General features: G+C 38.0%; 1 protein-coding gene across 1 annotated transcript in view; it reads left to right on the top strand.

Annotated features, from left to right (window-relative positions):
- mib2 (MIB E3 ubiquitin protein ligase 2) overlaps positions 1-21,791 on the top strand; it is a 209,762-nt gene that overhangs the window by 653 nt on the left and 187,318 nt on the right. The window lies entirely within an intron of this gene.

The following is a 21,791-nucleotide window of genomic DNA, read 5'->3' as shown; positions in this document are numbered from 1 at the left end:
ACGCTATGATATGATTATCTGGTGTATTTTGTTACTGAGAATAATGACTGTGTTTACTGAGATGGGAATGGCACTGGCGAGTGTCTTGTCATCTCATCCTATTGATCCACAGTTCGTGTTTACATTCATCACAATCTTACCGACTGATCAATTTTTCATACTGACTGTTTTCTGAAATTAAATCTGGCTGACCAATATTCAGTCTTGCCTAAATAAATCAGAATGTTACAGACAGAGGAGTTCATGCAAACATAAGAATCATACTTATCACCGTTTCATATATCAGTACAAAAACTGAACCTGTCCTGGGGAGAACTGTGTTTTAAAATGTTTATCAATTAGTTTGCCATACCAATGTATTTTTTTCTGGTTAGTGTTGCAGGAAACTAAAACCCATTTTAGCAGTTTACAGGTGCATGGCAGCTGCTGCTTCTGAGTCTGTTAGCTAACATGCAGGTCACACTCAGTAGTGAGACAAAATGCTGAATTTCTAGAAATTAGAATTCTGCCTATTGATTATGTAGATTTACAAACATCATACTGTATTACACAGCTAGTTGTCCTTGTTAGAACCCTATTAATCAATGCCTAATGTGTTAGTCATGAATGTAGGAAATGTATGATGTGTTTACATAACCAGAGTCCTACTGACTGATTTGTTGCTTTAAGGAAGGCACTGTATTCCATATTGTAGGTTGATAAAATGTGTAATAACTATAAGATCTAATATCTACATTCAAATCCATTTCATTCAGAAAAAATAAGACTGAATTGGATTAACCTTAGCTTGGAATGGAGGCTTATCTTTAGAAAACTGCCATGTTACAACATTGCAAATCAAATTACATGAAATCATGACTGCTGGCAAAATGTTTAGTAACAATGTCAGCCAAAACAAGTGCAGGGAGAGCATGCAGGACACATGACATTTTTTTCTATTGTTCTTACTATGTATTGTTTGCAAAATAAAGAAATGTAATAAAGGATAATATTAAATTATGAGTATAGGATCTGTATTCCACGGGTTTTCTGTTTTTAGTGTGGTTGCATGTTTTACTTTTTAAAATTTCAGTCTGTATGTGCAGGTAGGCACTGGCTTGCCATTGGGATATAGAGATATATCATAAAAGTAGCTTCAATAAGTTTAATTCTGTTTTTAATGCATGTATTAATTCATATAAATCATCTGGTTAGTGCTACAGAACTCCACAGTCTTGGGGTTCACACCCCATCCTTGTCACTGTCTGTACAATCTCTCCGGGTCTTGGTGTGTTTTTCTAAATTTTCCAGAGTTTGCTTTCCTTGCCTATGAAGATTTAGTGGTGGCTGTTAAATCGGCCTTGTTTAAGCGAATGTGGGTTTGTGCTGGACTGTCTCTGCAATGGATTTGCACCCAACTCTGGAAGGTTCTTGTCTTGTGCCCAGTATTGCTGTATGTTGGATTGCTTTTTTCTGCTGTGGTTGGATGCATGTTAATACCATTTTGTATTTATTTTCTTATCATGCACAGGATGTATATAATACAAATTTCAACATATTAATGACATGCATAGTGCAGGTTTAATTTGAATTTGATAAGGGGAGGGCATTGCTGTTTAATATCAGTGTAAATGGTAAATGGTAAATGGCCTGTATTTAATATAGCGCCTAACTAGAGTTCAAGAACCCCCTAGGCGCTTTACAACACAACAGTCATTCACCCATTCACACACACATTCATACGCTGGTGATGATAAGCTACTATGTAGCCACAGCTGCCCTGGGGCACACTGACAGAAGTGAGGCTGCCGAACACTGGCGCCACCAATCCTTTCGACCACCACCAGCAGGCAAGAAAGAAGTTAATATAATTTGACACAGAGCCCTAAATGAAAAGCATTATTCTTAACAAAATTTTGTCAGTGCCTTGATAAGGTGAATCAAAATCCTGAAGCTTTGGCTGCATTTACCACTCTAATTCAATTTGTACTGTAATTTTGATATTAGTTGATGAAGGTATTCCTGCCCCTTTGCTATTCAAACCTTTTTGTGAATTGTACCATAAACCAAGAACCACTTTATTAGATACAGTTATCCAATAGCAAGTTAGTCCCTCATTTATTTTTAGGACCACTCACATTTGCCAGGGAACGGGCTCAACCAGGAGTTACAAGTTTGTCACAGGCATATTGGCTCATGTTATGCCAGGCATTCCAGAGTTGTTATAGATTAGCCCAGCCACGGTGTCTGTGGATTTTCAAAGACCCCACTATATAAACAGACACAGTCATTGTTTTCATAGACTGGTAAACCAGTTCACACCAATATCCCAAACGGTACATGTGTAAGAATGACTGGCACCACTGGTGGAAGTGTGTGTCCTGTGCAGGTTTGGTTTTTTCTCATTCCCAAATTTGTCGTGATAGGCTGTGGCACTCATTTGGCTATGTATTGGACTAAGTTAAGAATAGGCATGACTTTCTCCTTCATGCTGCATACTCCACCATCTCATCCAGTGAAATTTTTGATTTGATTAGATTTGGACAAATATGCTATTGAAATTATCTAAAACCTTTTAATGACTTTTCTGTCTTTGTGGCATGGAGACTTTTCCTGCTGAAGAAGGCTTTTTAAAGATGGCTACCATGAAGGGGTCAATCACCATATTCAGATATTGTATGGCATTTAAACATCACTCTACTTCTATCAATAAACCCAATCTGCCCTATGAAAACATATCCAACATTGTTTCACTGTTATCACTATCCCACATTGTTGATGTCCCGCAGGAACATCTGTAGACTCCTGGGGTTTTTGTCCTATCTAGTTCCTGAAATGTATCCAGTATTCTCTTTTCTAGTGTTTACATGGCTACTGTGGGCTTAGGACTGCATTCTTGTTTTGCATCGACAGGCGCTGAAAAGGCAGAATGAATTGTGGGTTATGATTTCTGTATTTTGGCACCATTGTTGTATTCAGCTGTAATTTCACTAACTACAGCCTGAATATTATTTTTTCAAAAGTGGCATCTGCCTTCACAATAACTTGTTTATAATTACAGGGTCAAAATGCTGTTGGCTGAATTTTTTTTTTGATGGATAGTCTAATACTTAATACACATATGGGCATGGGTTGCTCCTCCTGTTATAACTGTGCTTTTGCCCAATAACATATTACATTCTAGACCACTGAAATTGTTATACATTTGCCCTCTAAATTACACAGATGCCACTGTTAAGAAACAATGGAGAGGCCAAGGATTATTGAGAGACAGAGCAAAGGCCAGGAGATGTAAAATTTAGTTTGAACACAGTCTGGAGAGGCTGAGGTCAAAACCAGTAAATTTGGGGATATACAAGCAAGATATATAACAAGAATTATAACTCAAAGACAAAAAGAGAGTCAAAATCAAAACCTAACAGTAGGGCCTGCTTAGAAATTAAGTTAATTGCCACTAAAGATGTTTAAGATGTTGTTTATTCACCTAGGGATAGCATTTACTGGAATTGCTGCCATGTGACACTTGCAGTGTCACTTATTTAACATCATTGCTGTGATAATCTCAGTCACATAATGCATCCAAAGTGCATTGTGTAAACAGTGAAAAGCAAGGTCGGATAAAAACAATTTTTTTCCAAAACAAATCAAAACCAGAATCAAACCTCAGAAGTGAAATCCTATAACAAAAAAAAAAATACAAACCAGTGTAAATTACACTTAATCTTAATCTCACAATCTATTAGTACCAGTGTTGTTGGAACATAAGGTTCTGTCACGAAACAGTTAGGTTGGTGTGGAATGCATAACTAAGTGGTCACCTTTGCTTGTAATAGCTGGTTTTTATTTGTATTGAGAGTTGTGTTTGGAATTATGATACTTTGCTTAGATGTCCTAATTGACACAAATTGAGGTTTTGATAGATTTAGTAGAAAGTTGGACAGTTAGATAAAAAAGTTACAATTTGAATTCTGGCATTTGGATTAATTTTCACAACAAATACTATTTAATTTTGCGAAATGTTTGCATATCTGAAATGTGTGTTTCCTTAAAGGATAAAAGGTCAGTGATACAGTATAGGTTAAAAATAATATGTCAGATGATTTAGAATGAAGTTGTCCCATGACGATCAAGTAAGCAAAATTAATAAATTCAGACCTTAGAATAGGAAATATTGTTAAGGGCAATGACAATCAGTGTAAACCTTTAAGTAAAATAAAATCCTTTTAAGTAATAAGTGCTTATGACTAAAGCCTTTGATAATGCATATGCATATTTTACAATACTGCAATAATGTTTCCTGGCTGTGCTGGAAAAATTGTAAAGTTCAGTTTTCAAAGGCATATTATCTGGCTCAGCAACAACAAACCAGTGGATGACTCGAGTAGAACCGTACATTCAGTTTGATCATTTTAATTGAAAGTTGATATATGTTTGTACAATATGTACTTTTATTGTTCAGTCCAATTTTATAGTCATGTGTGCATGGTCGGAATCGAAGTCAAAAGCACTTTTTGGGTTACTGGAGTACTTTTTTTGCCTACTCTGACTAAATGTAAATAATAATTTCATGTACTGTATACTAATTTGATTAAACAATGTATTCTTTTCAATTTATTTTGTTTTTTAATTTTATTTATCGATATCAGTAATAAAGCTGCAGTGAGTGGGTTATTCTTAGGCAGGGCATGCTTTTTTATGTCTGAGCACTGTAGTGTTATCCCCCAGAGAAATGGGGTATGCAGTTCATGCAAATGAATCCCACAAGTAGGACAGTGATGGCAAGTAAAAAAGGGCGGCTGTCCTGCACAGCAAAAAGAGACAAGTTGGTGAGATTCATAAAAAATGAAATGTGAAGTGGATGAAGAACAGTTTGGTGAAACGCAATGAAAATGTGGTTAGCAAATGGCTTCCTTGGGTACACGTGTCACAGCATATTCTGTCCGCATCTTCTCACTCCTCATGACGTGGTATAAAACACATTCAAATTTAAGCCAGATTGGATTGTTGAGTACTCTTTTATACATAAATTTCAAAGAATAGGGGGATGGAGGGGGCTGCGGTAAAATATATGCAAAATTGCAGAGAAGTTGGATGTTCACTTCATTGTCAGGTCATGATGTGCTGCTATGCTATGATTTGCAAAGCAGAAAAAGGGGACTGCCGGTCCAGCATACCAGCCCACTTTAAACAGTGGTACAACACAAGCTCAGACAGCCTTGGTCAGTTGCACAGCTTACTAAAGGGCTCCTCCACAGATGAAACATAGAGGAGGTGGACATTGTACATAGTTCACAATAAAATTTCTTTTCACCTGTTCTTATCTCTACAGTGCTTAAATCACTGTGTTCATTCCAAGGGCCATGTAAATGAGCAGTCTACAAACGTCAGTGCTATATGTAGTAAGTTAAAGGAAACCATGTTTCAGTGCATATTGCTTTTGATCTCAATCCTCCTAAAACTTTGTAATGAAAGTGTTACTTTCAAATTTGATTGAAGCTACCACTTTTACAGGACCTGCTACAGGGTGAAATAATATTTACACAGAAATTCCCATTATTTTTGCTAATTACCACTTTGAATTCAAAAGAATGCAGTTTCCTCTAAAGTTGTGTTTTGCTATAACCATCATCAAAAGCCAAGTTACTAGGAAAAGAAAGAATTAGTCTACAGCAGGAATGTTTTACTCATGTTAAATTGTATGTAGCATGCTTAAGAGTGGCCGGCTTTGTTGCACTGTCATAGTGCTGCTGCTGCCTTGCAGTAACAAGAACAGGGTTCATGTCCAGGATCCTCCTTGTGCAGAGATTACATGTTCTCTCTGTGTCTGTATGGATTTCCTCCCACAGTCTAAAGACATTCAGATTAGGTGAACTGGTGATGCTAAACTGTCCAGGGATTGTTACTGCCTTGCGTCTTATGCCTATTAGGTTAGGCTCCTTCTCCCCAGTGACCCTACTGAGGATTAAACAGACTTAGAAAATGGCATGGTAAGTTCAGGAGTGAGGAGCTTCAGGAACTAATATTAGCCTCCTTAGGTGATACTGTATACAGTAAAATACTCAATCACTTACGTAATACTTCAGATACATCCAATTAACCTTCAGCACTATAAATGAGGCCTGTTATCTTAGGAAATTTACTGTTGAGTAGCTTTGTGTCCTTTGGCTTAAAATGGTTTATGAATCCACTGGTGGCAATGTTAAGGGTTCTTGATTGTTTGCTGGAACTGTGACTGTACATGGTGCCTAAGGTCTTTACTAATACTGTTTGTCTTTCTAAGGCAGTGTGTTTTAGTAGGGAGCTTTATGGCAGTAATATTCTGTGGTGCATTTTATCCCAAATGCTAAAAAAAGCAGGCAGTCATCTCCTTAAAAGGACAAATAAAAAAATGGATCAGGTAAGTGAGTAAAAGACAAAAGGAGAATCAAACAGCAAAGCAGGGGACAGCCTGTTTGAGCGCCTCGCCAAAACAACAATCAGAATTTCAAAGACAAAGTAACAAAGCAAAAGGTCAGAAATCGGAGAGTTAAAATGTTAAAAAGCAAAGCAGGGTGATTTTATTTTTCTGTCAATATCATGATAACCCGGTTACTGCAGTGCCATGTTTTATAGCTGTTTGGCAATGATGTAACCTGTCATGTGCCTTGATATCAGTAAGCAAAATGGGGTCACCTGAGAGACCAAAATGTGACACCATAACACCACCGTAATCTCCCTTAATAGTACATTGTGTTACTGAGCTGAGCAGGTGTCATACCAGGATGTTACACAGCCATTGATTATAGCTTCCATTTTGCATTTACTGTATCCAAGTTTGTGAGCATGAATGGAGACATTCAGGCTTTTACTACAACATCTGAGGAAACAAATGCATTGGTGAACCTTCTTGACTATGGCTGAGATGTGTTGAGCCCATCTCATTTTGTCACTGATAGTCACTCCAAGAAACCTACAGCTGTTTACCCTTTCTGCAGCATCCCTTCTAAAGTAGATGTCAGTGTGGTGTGCTTCCTGAAGTCTATGACCAGCATCTTGGTTTTGTCGAGTTCAAGGGAGAGACCAATGTCCTGCCACCATTAAGTCAGAAAGCAGATCTCATCTCTATAGGTTGTGTCATCATTTTTATGAATCATATTTACACACCATATATAATTATGGAGAAGGATCTGTGTTTGGCCTCACAGTCATAAATAAAAGCAGTGAGTTCAACATCCTACACCACTTTCAGTTGCCTGTTTCGTGGACCTATGAGGAGATTGTGATGCCATCACCTCATTTTGACCCAAAACATGTCTTTCAGAAAAATAAAAATAATGAAATGCCCTTTTCTTTTCAGTGTGGCAGAAGTAGAAAATGCAAACAACAAATCAAAACCTGAAGAGAAGAGAGAGGGTGTTAGTCAAGTGAATGAACTTTCATAAAGTGGTACCACAGTCAAGAGGGTGCATGTAATTCCTCACAGAAAAAACATTTATGGCGCTTTTCCACTGCATAGTACGGCACAGCACGGTTCAGTACAGCTCACCTTGGTTCGGCTCAGTTCGGCTCGGTTTGCGTTTCAACTGCAGTTTAGTATCGCTTTAGAGTGGGCGGGATTATTCACGTGTCGTTATAGTTGCGCTGCCTCTACTGCCGTGACATCATCGTAGAACGCACAAGCACCTCCTGAAAAACTTTTTCATTCCGCGTCGCCCCATCCAGCTCTCGCTGGTTCCGCTCCTCGGCTACCAACGAGAGGAACGTCTGTACTTCCTCAATAGACCACGAAACAGCCATTTTTGGTTAAAACAGAATGGTGCGTCCGAACCTTCGCTGGCTGTGCTAAAAATCTAGCGAGTCTGTTGTGTCTCGTGTCGCAAGTTCAGTGACGCAGTAATGACGATTTTCTCCGGCCAATCAGTGACCAGCAGAGTTTACACGTCATGTTTTGGTAACGGTTCGGCGCGCTTGGAACCTCGGCTGAGGTGGTACTAAAAAAAGGACCAGGTACCAGGTACTGTTCCCAGTGGAAAACCCCCCAAAAGTGAGCTGAACTGAACCGTGTCGTGCCGTACTATGCAGTGGAAAAGCGCCATTATACTGTCTTGAAATCAACTGTTTTTTAAAGTTTTTAACAACTGCTTGATGTCCACAATGTCACAACTGACTCACTCCTTTAGCATCAGTAGCAACAAACACAATTAAACCCTAATGCTATCCGGGATGCAACAAAACAGATATATGTGAAAGAAATTCATAGTACTCCAAAATATTTTTTAATATCAGGAGATTATGACAGTCAAACTACAAACGTCTTCTATAAGTGGAATAAAAAGAACATTGTCAGTTCTGAAGTGACCCTGAACAGAGTACTGTGTTGTCAGTAATGCTGCCTTTTATATCAAGTTATTTCAGTTTAATGCAACTATAAGAAACAGTATGATTAAAGCATTTGTTGCTCAAATTAAAAACATAATAAGTAACAAAACAGATGAAAACATATTCCCTGTATCAGAAAGAGTAAGTAAGAGTAAGATAGCTATACTGACACAAGCATAAACTGATTTATAATGTGAATACCATATATACTCGTGGATAAGTCGGGACTTGATTTTACCGTATAATTTCTGGTATTCTGTAATGTCGGTCGTATACGGAAAACTCATGCTATTGGTACAAGGGATTATGATATGCTAATGTCCACTTGAGAGAGTAACCACAGAGCACACTGCCTTTTTTTTTCTATGTGGGTGCGGCAATGCGCTGTATCAGTGTGTGCTCCTAACCTCTCACTCTCTCTCTGTTGTGCCTACATGACCACACGGTAATACCCCAACTATTCTGAAGCAACATTTGAACTGATTTATGTTTTTTGTATCTCACACCCTCATACACCTTTATCGTAAGAGCATCCCTTATCTACGATGGTGCGTTTGATCAGAAGAAAATATAAAGCTGGTTTTAAATTAAACGTCGTTGAAGTAGTGAAAGAAATTGGTAACTGCACTGCTGCAACAAAATTTGATGCGTCTGAGAAATTGATGCGAGATTGGAGGAGGCAGGAAGATGTAAAAAAAAAAAAAATTAAGTGTCGCATTTTTGAATGGGCGTGTAAGTCGGGGTCTGATTTTATGATCTATTTTGACTTGTACGTGAGTATATACGGTAGTTTCATAATGGAGCCTTGATCACAGGTGAAATAGATGACTGTATAAAAACTATGTTTAATTTGCCAAGAATAGAAACTATTTAAATGTTTTGTGGGACAGAGTTGCATTTTATTTTATTGTCTGTAGAACTGCAAGGGTGCCAACTGTTGCATTGGAATTGTGAGGTCTGAAGCAACGGAAGATCCTTTCTTTAGGTATCTCTTTTTATAAATGTCTTTTATGGATAGGAGCATGGCTCCAGTATTGCAGTGGGCCATTTAAACTCTTCATCACAGTCTGCCATCATGTTGTTGCCATACCAGACTGTGGTGTATCTAGTTGCAATGCTCTCTGTGCATGTGTAAAGGTTAGTGAGGTTTTGGGGGGATAAACCAGCTTTCTCATGGCTTCTCAAAAAATTAAAGTCCTTTTAACAAGATACGTGGCTTAGAGAGAGCAGTTGATGTGGACCCTTCAGAACATTGCACTACTCACTTTTTCTATAGCAACCCTATTCATTTCTAAAGGCACATGCCCCCATACCTCCCCTGTCGTTTGAAGTCTACAGTCAGCTCTTTTGTATTGCTGATATTAAGGAAGGGTTTTTTGTTTGTACCGCCTGGTGAGAAGTTTACCTTACACCCTGCAGGCTTTATAACCATTATTGGTAATAAGACGCACCAAAGTTGTGTTGTCAGCAAACTTGTGTCATGTTTGGCAACAAAATTGTATATTAATAGGGAAAACGGCGTTGAGCTGAGACCACTGACATGGGCTGCTGTGTTGTTCAGAGTGAAACTGTTCAGTGTGTTTTTCCTAAGCTTGATAGTCTGAGGTCTATCAGTCCTGGATACAGTTACACAGACTGGTGCTTAATTCAAGAGCCCTGAAGTTTGCAGCTTACTTTACAGGATAAATTTGTTATTTTTGAAGTCAAATTTATTTTTTCACAAATATAGTATACATGCATTTGCCATGCAAAATTGTGTTCTAAAGTTAAGTGTTTTCTATAGATTAAAGAAAAAATATGTTGCCCACTCTGGCGCTTTACAATGGAGGGAATGGGGAACAAAGGAAAAACTTAAAAACTTAGCAATTACATCCATTTTTCAAGCCAAGACAGTTGTATGTTGCTGATTGGCATCTTGCGATTACACAGACACAGGTGTAAACTATATTGCAATGTCATTTTGAATAAAAAAACACCAGTATTATTAGATTCAGCTTTTTTTGAAGGAAGACCAGCTGTGCACAATAGTACAGCACTTAGTCTCAAAAGTACATGGTTTTCCTCCCACCAGACCAAACAATTCACTTTTCATGCCATGTGGTTGTATGTGTTTTGATTTACTTGAGTATTTACGTGAGGATTTGCATATACCAGTAGGAAATGTATCCTTACCATGAGGAAAATAGCACCAGGAATACCAAATATGTCCATATATTCAAGCCAGCTATCAAGTATTGATCTGTGCCTTCCGTGTTTCCGACGCATGCTTCTGACAACAACATTGACCTGGAAATAATCATTTTATTGCATATTCCTCAAACTTTTTTGGATGTGATGTACCTGGACATGTCTTATCTGCTTGCTTGTATGATTCTTGCTATTCTCCTTTGAGCCTTCTGATTCATAAGTTGTTTTTTGCACCATTCTCAATAAACCTTTGCAACAGTTATACCTGAAAAGCACATGATGAAAGCTGTTTCATAGATGCTAGAACCATCATGCTGGCACCAACTAGCAAAAACATTTAAAGTTTCTAAGATCACTCAATTTAGATTCCAGCCCTCAGCTGAACACTAACTAATGCTAGAAACACTGGCCTGCCTCATTTCTACTGCCCCTCCACACACTATGATCTAAGGTAGTCTAGGATTTGTGTGAAGGTGGAGGGTGTATCTGATTTTAGTGCAATGTAATAATCTTGGTGCTTACTGTCACTTGATAATCTGTGTTGCAGCCAACTGAATTTGATGGATGCTATTAAATAAGTGGTTTTGCACATTCATATGTACAGTTGAAGAATAAAGGTTCTATGATAAAGAACAATTTAGTTCAGAGTCATCACAGTCATTTGCCATGGCAAATGTTACAGTCCAATTGATAAAATAGAGGAACTATATTTAGGGTTCATTTCTCATTTAAACAACAGTCATTAATGATTTTATTATGAACATTATCCTGCATGCTCTATTATGCAAATAAAGGACTGTTTGAGTGTTGGCACACTGTTGTTGTGGCATTAGTATTTCTTTGCCACGGGCAATTGTTTAGTCATTATTTCCCAAAGACCTTGCAAATGCTTTACACACACTGACTCACTTTCCAATAATAGAGGCTTCTGGTTAGTCCTGTGATAATTTATATCTATACAGCAAAAACATCCTTCCCCTGACACTGATGTGTCTGTAATAAAGACAGAAAGAAAGTCAGTTTTTGGTTTTGTTAGGAGAGAAAAATAGTGTAATTTAGGTTTTTGACTGCCTTTCTCTTTTGGCAAAATGAACACGTTCATTTTGTGCCAAAAACTACATTAATTTTTCTGCTCAAAGCCAGAAATATGGTTATATAGAGAAAGGTGAACGCGTTTTAATAATTTTAACAGCTCATTTTTGTCTGGTAAGCAATTTAGTGTTATGACTTCTGTATATTTCTGGTTTAATAATCCTTGTTTTGCTTTTTTCTTTGCTGTAGTAAGTGCTGATTCAGCTCACAGTCCTATCAGTCTTGTGCTTATTCTATGACATTTTCAAAAGTTACTCCTGTATCATCTTCCTCACAAAAGTGTTGAGGCAGAGCCGCTGGGTGTGAACTTTCAGATTTGAATTGCAGAAGCATTCTGTCACTACCTCAGTTTTGATCAAAACATTTTAGGGTTGATGTGTTATATTCCTAAATAGTAGTGAGATGACCTTTAACTGCAGGATGCCCAGTGCCTACTAAATTACTGATTACCTGCTCATCTGCTGTGGGTCTGAATTAGCATTGCAGTGACCCATTTATTTTAAAACGAGCAATTTCAATGACATTTAAAGAATTACCCCTGACTTGAGCAGTCCTGAAATGAAGGCAGGCTTTAGGATGAAAGTGGCTTTTAGATTCAAGAAGTTCATACGTTTAGGGTATATGTATGGAGGATATGATTAATGACAAAATACTAAAGCAGCAAAATGATATTTAGGACATAAAAGGTAGCAGTGTGTTTCACTAATAAGATGTATGCCAGCTTTATAAACACAACCAGCATTTGGTTTATTCCTGTTTGCACAGCCTGCATGCAACAAATTTAAATATACCCACACCAGCCACAGTTCCTGTTCAACTGTTTGTTAACACAAATATGTAATCAGCCAATCACATGGCAGTAACTCAATGAATATTGGCATGTAGCCATTGTCAAGACGACCTGCTGAAGTTCAAACTAAGCATCAGAATGAAGAAGAAAAGTGATTTAAGTGACTTTGAGTGTGGCATGGTTATTGATGCCAGACAGGCTGGTCTGAGTATTTCAGAAACCGCTTATCTGCTGGGATTTTCACACACAACCATCTCTAGGGTTTACAGAGAATGGTCCGAAAAAAGGAAAAATACCCAGCGAGTGGCAGTTCTCTGGGAGAAAATGCCTTGTTGATGCCAGAGGTTTGAGTAGAATGGCCAGACTGGTTCAAGCTAATAGAAAGGCATCAGTAAGTCAAATAACCACTCATTACAACCGAGTTATGTAGAAGAGCAGTACACAACATGTCAATCCTTGAAGCAGATGGGCTACAGCAGCAGGAGACCATACCAGGTGCCACTCTTGTCATCTAAGAACAGGCAACTGAGGCTACAATTCACACAGGCTCGCCAAAATTAGACAACAGAAGATCTGAAAAACATTCCCTTTTTCTGATGAGTCTCGATCTCTGCTGCAACATTCTGAGGGTAGGTCAGAATTTAGCATCAACAACATGAATGGCATGGATCCATCCTGCCTTGTATCTTACCAATTCATGCTGGTGGTGGTGGTGTAATGATGTGGGAGATATTTTCTTTGCACACTTTTGAGCCCCTTTATACCAATTGAGCATCATTTAAATGCCACAGCCTACCTGAGTATTATTGCTGACGAAGTCCATCCCTTTATGACCTCAGTGTACCCATCTTCTGATGGCTACTTCCAGCAGGTTAAAAAGCCATGTCACAAAGCTCATATCATCTCAAACTTGTTTCTTGAATGTGACAATGAGTTCACTGTACACAAATGGCCTCCACAGTCACCAGATCTCAATCCAATAGAACACCTTTGGGATCTGGTGGAATGGGAGATTCGCATCATGGATGTGTAGCAGATTTACTGCAGTGACTGCATGATGCTGTCATGTCAATATGGACCAATATCCCTGGAGAATGTTTCCAGTGCCCTGTTGAATCTGTGCCATGAAAAATTACAATGGCAAAGGGGGTCCATCCTGGTATTAGAAAAGTGGATCTAATAAAATGGCTGGTGAGTGTATATTGATTTTTTAAGCAGCTCTACTTTTCAAGCAATTGAGTATTCAATAAAAGCATGTCTATTTATTTTTTCTTTTCATAACACCTTTACATAAGTGCTGACACTTGGTAGGTGACATTATCTGTATATTTGTTCCTACTGTTTTTTCTGAAATAAAGTTAGAATAATGGTCTTTTAGACTAGCATTGTGGTTTCAATTAAGAATTTTTCACACAAAAAAACACCTTCCTTTTGTGCAGTTTTGTCATTTTTCATGTATAGTTTAAAGGCCCAAAGCCAGTTCAATAACAAATTCTAAATTATACCGACATGAGTGACAACAGATTAGTTTTCTCATCTGAGCCTGGCTTCTGCTTGCAACTAGTGCAGCTGGCATAAGCTCCAATTTTCCATTAGCCCTAGTCAGCAATGAGATTCATAGATGTTTGATGGATGACCATACTGATGAAGTGAGTTGTAAGACATTTTTAAAATTAAAAATACCAAGCTTATAGGGACTTTACCATGATGCAAATTTCAATTCGCTGCAGTACACTAAAATTGTTACTTGTTTTGTTAAATACAATGAATCACATTAGCTGCCTTCAGAGTGGTGCTGATTCTGTATAACTGCAGATAACACCTGGCATATACAGTGCCTTCAGAAGTATTCGGACCCCTTCCTTTTAGCACATTCTGTTATGTTTCAGCCTTATGCTAAAACAGTCTGCACCCCAAAATGACAAAGCAAAAACAGTATATTTGAAAGTGTATTAAAAACAAAACCCTGAAATATCCTATTTACACAAATATTCACACCCTTTGCTCAGTACTTAGTTGAAGCCCCTTTGGCAGCGATTACTGTATAGGCTGATGTCTTCTTGGCTGTGACATGACAAACTTACCACACACATGGATTTGGGAATTTTCAGGTCCTCCCAAGCTCTATCAGCTTGGATGAAGACTGTCAGTGCACAGGTGCTGTATTTTCAGGTTTCTCCAGAGATGTTCGATTTGTTTCATGTCCAGGCTCTGGCTGGGCCACTCAAGGACATTCCCAGAATTGTTCCTAAAACATTTCTGTGTTGTATTTGCTTTGTGCCTAGTGTCTTTGTCTTGTTGGAAGGATGAACCTTATGCCCAGTCTAAGGTTCTGAATTCTCTAGATCAGTGTTTAGTGGGTTGGCAAGTGGGTTGTTTTGAGTCGCTGCTCTGACAATAGCTCTTGATTCACCAAGGATCACCCCCACTCATCAGAACTGACGATTGTGCTGGATTCACCACAGGGCTAGCACTCCCCCCAGGGTTGGTTGTAGAGACACTTACAGGCGAAATAGTGGGTCTCAACACCTTTACGGTTGAGAAACACTTGTCTAGAGCAGGCTTTCTTTAAGGGCACATTTGTACATTGCTCTGTTCAGCTTTCCTTCCACTCTGATTAGTCTCCAAGTCTCTGCTGTAAAAAAAAAACAAAAAAAAAAACAACCCACCAAGGCATGATTCTGCCACCACCATGCTTCACCACTGGTATGGTGTTTCACAGGTGATGAGTGGTGCCTGGTTTCCTCCAGATATGATGCTTAGAGTTGAGGCCAGACAGTTCAAACTTGGTTTAACCAGACTGGATAATCTTGTTTCACACAGTTCAAGAGTCCTTTAGAGTGCCTTTTTTCAAACTCTGTGCAGGCTTTCAGGTATCATTTGCTGAGAAGAGGCTTTTGCCCAGATTAGTGGTGTGTTGCAGATGTGCATGTCCTTCTGGAAGGTCTCTGGAGCTCAGCCAGAATGACCATCGGGTTCTTTGTCACCTGTCTTACTAAGGCCCTTCTTCCTCAGTTGCTCAATATGGCCAAGCAGCCAAATGTAGCAAAAGTTGTGGTTGTTCCAGACTTCTCCAAGTTAAGAATTGCGGAGGCCACTGTGTTTGTGGGAACCTTCAGTGCTGCAGAAAGTTTTTTGCAGCCTTCTCCAGATCCATGCATCAACACAATCCTGCCTTTAAGCTCTGCAAGCAATTCCTTTGACATTATGGTTTGGTTTGTGCTCTGATACACATTGTCGTCTGTGAAATCTTCTGTAGACAGGTGTCTTGAGAGTCAGTTGACGGATTTCAAGTGTCCTAGCAAAGGGCCTGATTACTTGTGTCAATGGTAGATTTTAATTTTTAATAAATTTGCAAAAAATCCTAAAATCGTGTTTTCACCTTATCATTCTTCAATATTGAGTGTTGCTTAATGTGGGGAAAAATAATTTAAATGATTGTAGCAAAAGGCTGCCATATAAAAAAAAATATGAAAATAGTGAAAAGGTCTGAATTCTTTCAGAAGGCACTGTATGTATATGAGCTTGTGTTACAAGCTACAAATGGCTAACTTGCTTCACTTAACCTTACATAATCACTATGCAGTCACTTGGTGTATTATGAATAGGTGTCTGTGAAGAACCTTGGGAAACGTTTTTGCAAGATTTATTTTTTGGCAATAATTACTCAAATTTTTGTGTAATAATATTTAGCCATTGGCTGTGTAAGGTGCTTTTGTAATTGGCAGGCTGGCAAACGGGAGTTTCATGTGGTGGTCTGCTCAGCACATGCCATAATAAATTTTAGCACACCAGCAAACTGTAGAACAGCATCTGTGAAACTTACTTCCAGCTATGGAACCTAGTGACAGTCAATTCAGGTAATAATGCGATCTGCCTGCTATTAAGTCTCTTTTTCACTGTGTACTTACATTTAGCACTGTGGTATTTTATTCCTCTGCTATTTTTTATTTTATTTGCTTTTTGACTTGAAAATACTTTGAGTTAGACTTTGAAAACATGTTAAACAGGCAGTATATCTGAACGGGAAACAATTAGAATCTTTGTTAGATGTTTGTGCAAAGCTGATTTAAAGCGTATTAATATGATACATGTCAACTTACTATATACTTGATGTTAATGTAAAATGTTGTAGTACTAGGATTAAATTGTCTTCTATTTGCTTGTGTGTTACATGAAAGGCTTTTAGTGCTGAATTGCAGGTGATAATGTATTTACAGGCTTTGTTTAATTTTAATGTACAAGTATGTCTTTCTTTTATTTTTGTATCAGTGGTAAAGGCTGTGAGTTTTTTTAACCCCATTTAAACCTAAAAGAATTCTAACACTTTGGCAATCATATGAATAAACCAGGCATGTTTCAATGAAGAAATAAACAAATTTTAATTTAATCATTACTTCGTTTTATATGCAGAGAAACTAGACATTAAATACTAGAAGTAAAAAAAGAAGAATTCTTATAACCTGAATGATTCAAATCAATGTCTGTAAAAGCAAGCTTGGCTTCTTCATAATGAGGAGAGAGATGTCTGTGTAATCTGAAGAGTCCATTCTTCTTAATCCACTTAAGGCATTCGCTAAAAGATTGCACCGCCATTGTGTGGCCTTGCTTCTCCTCTTCTTTTTTGCAGCACTTTTTAGGTGCCGCTGCACTTTTTGTCTTCACATGTTAAGCAACAGAGTCTTCAAAAGCCTCTATTTTACAATTTCTTACAAACACGTACACTCTGGTTAGTTTTTCTGATCTTATGCGTAAACACTGTAATAGATAATAACACTTCTTTCTAATGTTTGTTTTGCATTTGCATATTACCCAGAGTTCTCATCTTGTTTTTATGTCTGTCTTGTGTCCCAGAATTCAACACTCTGTTCAAACACATTGTTATCCCATCAGTTTGTTTTAGCTGATGGTTCAAAAGAACAACAGATCAAATAGACCTTATTTTTAAAGTGGTCTCAAACTTTTCCCATAATATCTTTTAAAATGTTTACATCTGTCCTATCTCATGTAGGCTTTGGAGCTCTCCCTCACTGCCTCTGCTGTCACATCTCCTGACAGTGTGATGCCATTGCCTGCATATCTTCTGTCCGTATTATGTATTCTCCAAACCGTTTTCATAAACACTTGGTTAAATGCACACAATTAAAAGTAATGCTAGTTTTCCCTTATGAACTTTTTAATATAGTTATAGTCTTAGTCACACTGTTAAATCACTTGAAAGCTACATTTCCTAAAAATAAAGCCTTAGTTAATAAACTGAAAAAAACTTAGATTTCATTCTCAGTACAGCAGGAGTGCTCAAGTTTGATTTTTGGATGGCTGAAGTGAGTGAAGATTTTGTTAAACCCCAATTGCTAAATTAACAATAGGGTTGTACACTACTGAAAAAAAAATGGTGTGGTACCAGCATTTTAGGATTCTCGTTATCAGAAGTAAATGTCAGCTCTCAATCAGCCCACCAGCCCCTTCCCTAGACACTTGCTATTGCAGTTTTGTAAAAATGTTCACTTTGTAACCTTCACAAAACAAAACTACACACTTCAACTCAATCTGGACTTTACAAGAGACCATACTGTTTGAAAAGAAATCTGGATATTAAGGTGCCCAGAGAGGCAAGCAATTGCATAATGCATCAGACAGGTTGGAGTAACAGGAGGGGGTGGAGGGGACGGGTTTGGAAATTTCCTTTATTTTCTTACGAACTGTTTTGGTACTACTATTTAGGTTGGAAAAAGGTATTGATGCCTAAGTCAAGATTTTAGTATGGATCCAGCACTAATTAGCAACTGATTCCTTGCCAATAATCAAACGTAGTTAATTGTTTGGTTTGTTAGTATGTCATTCGTATATTACAGATTTTGTTTTTAAGGATATCATACAAATGATTTATGGCCTGGAGCAGATTACTTACTCTCAGTCCTTTTAATTTTCTTCCATTTCTTTCCAATAACCTATGGAAAATTGTCTTTTCACTCTGATCTTTGGGGGTTAGAGCACAGGGTCAGCCATTTTACAGCACCCTGGAGCAATTCTCAGGTTAAAGGTCTTGCTCAAGGGCCCAACAGAGTAGGATCCCTTCTGGCAGTAATGGAATTTAAACCAGCAACCTTCTAGATACCAGTGCAGTTCCATAGCCACAGTATATTGTTTTATGATATAAATAAAATATATTTTATGTTAGTAAAACCAGATACAGTTCTTTAAGTTGGATGCATATTTTTATGGAAGTTAGATGATGAACCTTCTTGTTCATTTGTAATTTGCATCTTATTTTATTAATATTTAGCTAGTTAACAAAACAAGAAGTAATTAATAGCTGTGAATATACATGTTGTAATGCTCAAAGAGGCAATTAAGGAATGAGGACTTTAACATTCAAGTCGATCAAAATGAAGCACAAAATGTTACATGAGACATGCATAAAGGCACAATGAAATGTGACACTGAACAATATGTACAATCTAAGTGAAATGATGGGCTGTCTGATATTTTGTGTAATCAAGTCTGGACCAACATGACCAGACAAAAAATATGCTTCATGCTTTGGACAGATGGGACCCCATGAGTCATACCAAATCAGCTATGTACAGTATATAGTGGCTGGCATGGTGTATTCATATAATTAAGCATAAGGCTAAACAAGAATCCACATTTTATTTCCATTTTTTATTTATTAATTAAAATTAATCCAGTTCATTGTAGTGTGGCCAGTGCCTCTTCCAGCAGAACTGATAATAAGGCAGCAATCAGCTTTGGACAGATCACTAGCCAGTCACATGGACAGTTCAAACACATATGCACACTCAAACAGGGACGATTTTCAACTCCCCACTAACCTAACATTCACATCTTAGTACCTGGAGGAAAACTCACAAAGACACAAGGAGGGTGTGCAAACTAAGCAGTCTTGCCAGTGGCCTGATGTGCAGGAAAAAGGGCAAATGATAGGGAAGTACCCGATAAATGCCATATTAAAAGAGAAGAAGCCACTTTGGGGTTAGAGAACCATTATTGATAAGTAGGAACTGCCAGGGCCTGGTAACGGTTAGCACAATAATGAAACTGATTAGTATTCCAGGCTGTTCCTTTTCTCTATAAGAGTATGAGACACCGCAATGTTTCACTGTGTTATGATTTAAAAAAAATGTCCTGCTTTATTTTGGTAATAGCATTTTGGGCCAACCTTCTGTCAAATGATGTAGAGATATCTATAGGTTTATTAATGTTTGAGGGGACAAACATGTCATCAGCTGTTTGATAGCTTTCTTGAACTGTGGTATATTTCCGTATTTAGTTTCCTTGCTATGATAGGAGAATTGTTAAGTGCTGGCTCACAAGAGTTTTCAAAATCGTTTTAGCATAAAAGTTGCAGGGAATTTCCTAAGCTGTGTGTTGTAATTGCTGTTTGTTAATCTGTATTTTGTGTAAACATTATTACTGTCACTGTATTATATAGTGTACAAACTGGTATGAGAATTTATCTTGTCAATTATACTTTTTTTTCCTCTTCATTACATACTATAGAAACTGTTATGGGACTTTATCTTAACAATTACATTTTTTCCTCCTTCATCCCACGCTGTGTCTTCTTTCTGAGTGGCTATGTTCACAGCCTTTTCTCATGGAGCTGCTAAAAGAATTAAGGTTTAGCTTCATTTAAGATGGCAAGTCTCAGTATGTTGCCACAACGAAGGGAAAAGCCATCAGTAATAACAAAAGCAAATGAGTAACTGAAATGGGAAGTAAAGCATGCCTGCCTCTTACGTGGCCATAAGCTGTGGACATGCACAGACACATTCTACACGTACTTCTCTTTTTCTCCTTTCCAAATTATCAATTTACTGTATGAGAACTCGAGAAAAACTGTAAGCCTGTACATTTAGATGTTAAAAATGTCAATTTAATTCCCAAGGAGTGTGACCTCCAACATTAGATTTGATTAGGTAAACCTTATTAATCCTAAGGGGAAATTCAATTGCATACAACAACAGAAACATAAAACACAGGAATACACTCTCACAGGACAGATAATACATCAAATCAATCAATTGATAAATACATAAATAATAACATAAATAAAATAAAAATAGACTTAAATACATAGGGTGGAAGCATTGAATTGCCTTATAGCAGTGGGCAGAAAACACCCCCAGAGGCTCTTCTTAGCACACTGTGGTGGAATGAGCCTGTGGCTAAAAGTGCTCCAAGAGAGTGCCTCCTGTGGGGGGCTGAGGGGATATTTCATGATGGCATCCAATTTTGCTATCAGCCTCTTTTCTACAACAGCTTCAAGTGTTCAGGTTCACCCTGTGATGGAGCAGGCTTTCTTGATAAGTTTGTTCCGAAATTGTGCTTCTGTTGAGCTCAGGTTGCTTCCCCAGGAGACTGCAGTTTAGCTATTTATTACTTCAGTAAATAATTTTCTGCTTTTAAGGACAAAAAAAACTGTCTCTTTAGATTTATGATTATAAACCTCCATTTACACTGCACTGTACTTCCTTTTGTTGTCTCTTTATGCTCAGCATCATCTTATGTTGGTACTGTTGAGGCTGCAGAACTTACATGGAGCAAACAAGCTTAGGCTGGTTGAGCAGTCATACTTCTGCTTTCACTTTTAGGTGTCTTTGCATATAACGTGAAAAGTATCAACTGCAATCACTGTGCCTGTCCATCTTGGTGTCCCTTGCTCTGCCTGTTCATCTGTCGGCATGAAACAATTCAACTGTAAGTGGACTAAGTTTGTTGAAATTTGGCACACTTTTTCTTCAAGGAAACTTAACAGTAAAGTTCAGTTTTCATTGAGATATCTCAAATACAGCACATTGTACAAAACCTCCTATTGGACTTAATTGGTGAATTTTTAAAATCATCTATCATAAAACAGAAGCATTCTAAATAAACTTCAATTTACCTTGAGAGAGGTTACTATAGTTTGTACATTTTGTATATTTTTCTCTTTTAGGCCTTGTTCTCACGGGCGTTAAAATCGAGCGTTTTTGCGTCAGAAGGCGTCCGTAAAGCGCGGATCAAGCGCCGAGTGTTTTCTACACGTAGGAGTCAATGAGAGTGTTCACACGGACTTTGGTGACGTGCGTTTGTCCGGCTGCGTGTTTATACGGCATCAAAAAAACGTTGCATGCAGCTTTTTCTTGGCGTTCAAAACCCAACGAACGCAAGGAAACCGCTTCTAGTTCGTTTTCTGCGCGTTTATTTTACGCTTCGGAGGAGCGGGGGCGTTGTGGTTTGGGCCATTTCAGTGCATAACACCGGTGTAAGCGCACACTCGACTACTGTTTCCTTACCTCAAAGTGACAAGTAGTCTCTCTTCGGGGCTAACACCAAGTCGCATATTGGTTGATCGGCGTGCAATGTGGCATTGCACCAG

The sequence above is a fragment of the Polypterus senegalus genome, chromosome 6 (assembly GCF_016835505.1).
Source record: "Polypterus senegalus isolate Bchr_013 chromosome 6, ASM1683550v1, whole genome shotgun sequence".
Classification (NCBI taxonomy): domain Eukaryota; kingdom Metazoa; phylum Chordata; class Cladistia; order Polypteriformes; family Polypteridae; genus Polypterus; species Polypterus senegalus.
Note: the sequence above shows the minus strand (reverse complement) of the source record. Positions and strands in the feature narration are given on the sequence as shown.